Below are 4,738 nucleotides of genomic sequence, written 5' to 3' on the forward strand. Positions count from 1 at the left end.
TTCTTCACATTTATTTCAGTGTCAGTTTTATAACATATTGCGGCCCGTTTGATTCTCATCAGATTAATGTATCTGTGATGGTTTATAAGCAGGTATATATTCAGAGAGCAACCATTTTCATTCTCTCTTCACACACCTTCCCAGGTGTGTCACCACCAGTTTTTAGGAAGCCAAAGAACGCAACCCAAAGACCTGTATTATGGTTTCAATCTAACAACAAAAAAACAAGCTTCAGTGTCTTGTCATGGGTGTACTTTGGCTGTAATTAAATTACATTCTCTCCTGTTGTGGTCTCAGATTTCATTATGTACCATATAGCTGACCATTTCATGGTTAATATTTACACTAGAATTGCTGGTTTCAATTGCTTAAATCCACTGGAATTAGGCAACAAGGGAGAACAAAACTATATGAAAGGGTTCACTAAATTAAGTGGCAAGAAAAAGAACATTTTGTGGCAAAATGAGGCACATTTTCTGATAGTATTACTGAATTATTTAGCAATTTTTGTCCAGGCAAAAGTTTCCCCTTATTTGTACCGGTTTAACATCTAAATTAAGCAATGAACAACTGAAAGGTGATCATTCAACCTTTTAAAAGGGTCTTCCATTCTGCGGCAACATATGTTGTCACATTGTTTGTAACTTTTGATCCATTTGAGATAGACACTTTTTTTGAGTAACATCTGAAGATTATGCAGCATATGAGGGATTGTTTGCCAAATGTGGTAAATCTATAACCATGCAGAAAACTCCACAGCCACAGAATTTCATCTTTGCAGTGTAGTGGCCTAAGTCCCACTGTCCTATAAGATTATGATCCTTATTATTATTCAATTGAAAACACATTCCTCATGTTTTGCTCACATTTCAATTCAGTTCCCAATATGCATTTTGCTCAGTTTAGAGCTTAATGATTGAGTATCTGTTCAAACAGTCTGTGTTGAAAGGAAACATTTTCCCAGGTGCATCATCATCAGTCCCTGGGAGACCAACAATCAGAATTACAGACATAGATATGTGATATATACATTTAGGGGCTCAATATGATGCCTTCTGCCTGACAGTCGGAATCTTCCCGACTATGGCAAAGCCCTTCAGATCAACTTGGTTGGTTTACAGTCCGACCAACCGATTATGATGTTCGCAGTCAAAACGTAAAGCAGCCGGTCATTCCGACTCAGTTCCAACCGATTCACGGAGTATTCCTGTCAGCCGGAACTGAACCTTAACCCCCTATGAACGGTGTTCCGCCATCGGGATTACGATGTTGGTTCCCAACAGCCTTTCTGCACCTGCCTTTCCGACATGGCAAGGCTGTTGGAAAGTGACTTTCTTGGCCCCTGGCAGGGCCCCCTAGCCCCCGAGGCCTGCGGTCGGTGGCCGAGGGGGTACCTAAGGTACCCCCATGTAAAACTCTGCATGTGTGGCAGGCACCATGGGGTGCCTGCTACAGGGTGCAGGGTTTTACAAACACACCCCATTTCCCCATAGGATCCTGTGTTACATCCGGGTCTCGGGCGTAACATGAGCTCCCATAGGAAAGAATGGGAATCTGACCGAACAGTGTTCAGTCGCATTATAATCTGGCATTCGGAACTGCTGACCGCAAGTCGGTCAGTCCCGAATCTGAGGCGATGTCGGGCGGAGGCTTTCAACCCGACATTGTAATGAGCCCCATAATGTACTAGTGTTTATTATACAGTTTTTGCCTATTTTAAACTGGTAAAAATTTCCATGGGTACATCAGAGAATTAATCACATGAAAATGTTTTTAAAATCCACTCAATTTTAACTTAGTTGGTATTCCTAAACAATCTTTAATGTATACCCCACACTTTGTATTTCTGTGACTGTGGTTTACCTTCTGGTCAGCGTACAAAAGTGCTAACATCAATTGTCCTAAATGATTTGTAGGGAACAGATGAAGGTTGGAGGACATGTATTAAAATGAAAAGAAGAAGGATATCTCATGTTGCTTTGAAGAGGTGAATCTAATTTATTAGGCATTGTCATCTATATATGAAAAGTTCATTGGCAGAGATGAAAGAATCTAGGGACATATGAGGTGATATGATCAGTGTTTCCAAAACAAATGGCTTAATTTGAATTTCACCCAAAGCCTAGTTTGTATGTCATATGCTCCATTTTGTATCTGATTATATCTATCAATTTTAAGCATATTTTCTATGTATAGTTTCTAGGGTACATCCATTTCTATGGGCTTGTCCAGTGTAACATAGTTTGTCATTTATCTACTGATAAAGATTCTTGATTATTCATTATCTATGATCAAACACATGAGACCTGATTACGAGTGGTCGATGTTTTCTGACCCCTGTGCAAATCCGTGTGTGTTCAGGGGTCAGAATTCTGAGTTGGGTGGAATTTATTGCACCTGGTTATAATCAGATGTATTAATTACCGCACCCTTTGTTACATGTTGGTAGGTCAAACCTGCTAGAATTTAACAGGGGACAATTGTGCAGTATTTGCTGTACCGAGGATCTTGGTCCATTAAGCCTCATAATATAAATATAGTTCCACAAAAACTCAGAATAGTTGCTTTTTTGGACCCAACAAGTAATGTACCCCGGGTATGTTTATTTATTGGCTGTGATAAATAGCATCTACTGCTCTAACAGACTCCGAACTGGACCATGATCAGTTGTTTGTGCCTGTATCTATATTAAATCAAATGTATTGTCAAAAGTGTAGATTCAACACCCCACACATGCTTTACACATGGTGCATTTTATTTTAAACAATGTTCACTTACACTGGTCTCTTCAGAAATTTGAATATAGTAAACCTGTCGTCCTTTGCGTAAAGTGTGCTCAGAGCCACTGAAATTATGAGATACAGGAGGATCAAAGCGTGAATCAAATTAACTATATTATGTGCTAGAAAATGTTAATTGTACAGCATAATACGGCACATTTTGTGGCAGTATTACTCCATTATTTTGTTATTTTTACACTTGTCAACACTGCCTGGAGAAAGGGATTAACTCTTTAGGATCTTATTAACACCCAAACAGAGTGGTCAGCAACTGAAAGATGACATGAAAGCCTTTGGAAAAAGCCTGCTACTGCTCTGCTTTGCAGAGGATTTGGAAACTTTTGATCCATTTGAGCCGAAACATTTAAAAAGAATATCTGCGGGGGTGCGTGGCTTGCTGGCGACGGGAATGGCCGCGCAGTAGCGAAGCTCTGCAGCGCCACTCCCGAATTATCCTGATTATCTGAGCCCTGAGGTCCCGACCCGTGCGGAGAGTTGACGCTGGTGGTGCTGGAGCCCCCGCTGACCGAGTGGCGAAGTTTGGGAGCGATCGGAGGTGGGGCCGAGACGGGGCTCCGCTCCCCGGGAGCTGGTGTGCTGCCAGGCGGTTGAGGGGCGCTGCCCTGCTGGTCGCGGCGGTTACGTGAGGCCGCGTCTGCGGCCTGGGACTTCCGGGGCGGAGTGTGCTGGAGCGCGAAGCCCCGGGCGACTCGAGGGCTGGTTCGGAGGGGCCCTCTGATCTGCCTGACTCATTAGAAGCCCCAGTGGAGGCTGCATGGCGCTCAAATAAAGAAAGAAGCCAGCAGAACTTTGATCCTGGTGGTGTGGCCGGATCGCGGCCCGTGGTTGCTAAGCCCCGGCGGAGAAGGCGACTGAAGCGGTACTGTGGTGAACGATTGCCGGGCTGAGAGGTAGGAACGGGGGGCCTGCTGACTCCTGGCCCCGAGTGCTGAAATTCACCAGTCCGACAGAAGCGTGACCCAGGCGGGCGCGGGGATACACGAGGCCGCGGTGGTGGCCTAATCTACCTGGAGAAAGGCAACTGGGGGTGCGGCGCCTCCAGCGGGATGACAGCTTGTCCCGAGTGCCTTGGTGGCCCCCCCTGCACCTCAGCAACCCTGCAAGAGCCAAGGTGTGATTTTCAGCGCAATCGAGGCGGGGGATCGGCGGCGTTCCGAACCGGATGACCGGACCACTGCGCTGTTGGTGAGAGGTGCGCCCACACAACGGAGTGACAGGAGGGCGGCGTTGGAGGTGGTCGGATGTTAGCAGGGGTGGTGGAGGAGGGCTCGGAGCCTCCATTTCTGCCGTGGGGTGCGTTGGGGCCTGCGGACGACCGCACCGCCGGCCTGGACTTAAAACTCTGGCGGCAACAGCGTGGGACCAGGGGAGGATTTGGCTGCTGGATTGCTACCTGGTAACGACCTGGCCACGGTGTTGTGAAGACTCGCCCGGGAGGTTGGATGTCCCCCTGAGGGGCTGAGGACGGCGGTGTGGGCGCAGATGTCGTGCTTGCCTCCGTGGGGAGGGGTGATTCCCCTGCTCCCCGGCCCCGGTAGTCCGCTAGGGGTGAAAGGATTACACCCGACAGAGGCGAGAGCGATTGAGGGACGCCCACCACCTACATAGAATTAACGGAGAGTGGGGTGAGAGACCGGACGGGGAGCCATTGGTTTCCCGCCTCTGCGGCAGAGTGGGATTGGGCCGCTGGTGCTTCACATACGACGACCGGCTGCGAGAGCTGGGGTACGGCCTTTTTGAGTGGCGGGACCCAGAGGCCGCTCTGCGAACTTCGACGCCGGGTTTCCCTGGGTAGGGGCGCCTGGCTGAAGGGCGACTATCCTGCTGAGGTGACGCAGTGACGGCGTGGACGGAGACCGGCCCTAACCGCAGTCCATTGCGGGAGCTTGAAGCCGAGTGGAGTGCCCTGGCGACTGGGGTGCAGCCTGCGAAAACCG

This window comes from Triturus cristatus, chromosome 12, assembly GCF_964204655.1.
Source record: "Triturus cristatus chromosome 12, aTriCri1.1, whole genome shotgun sequence".
NCBI classification, from domain to species: Eukaryota; Metazoa; Chordata; class Amphibia; order Caudata; family Salamandridae; genus Triturus; species Triturus cristatus.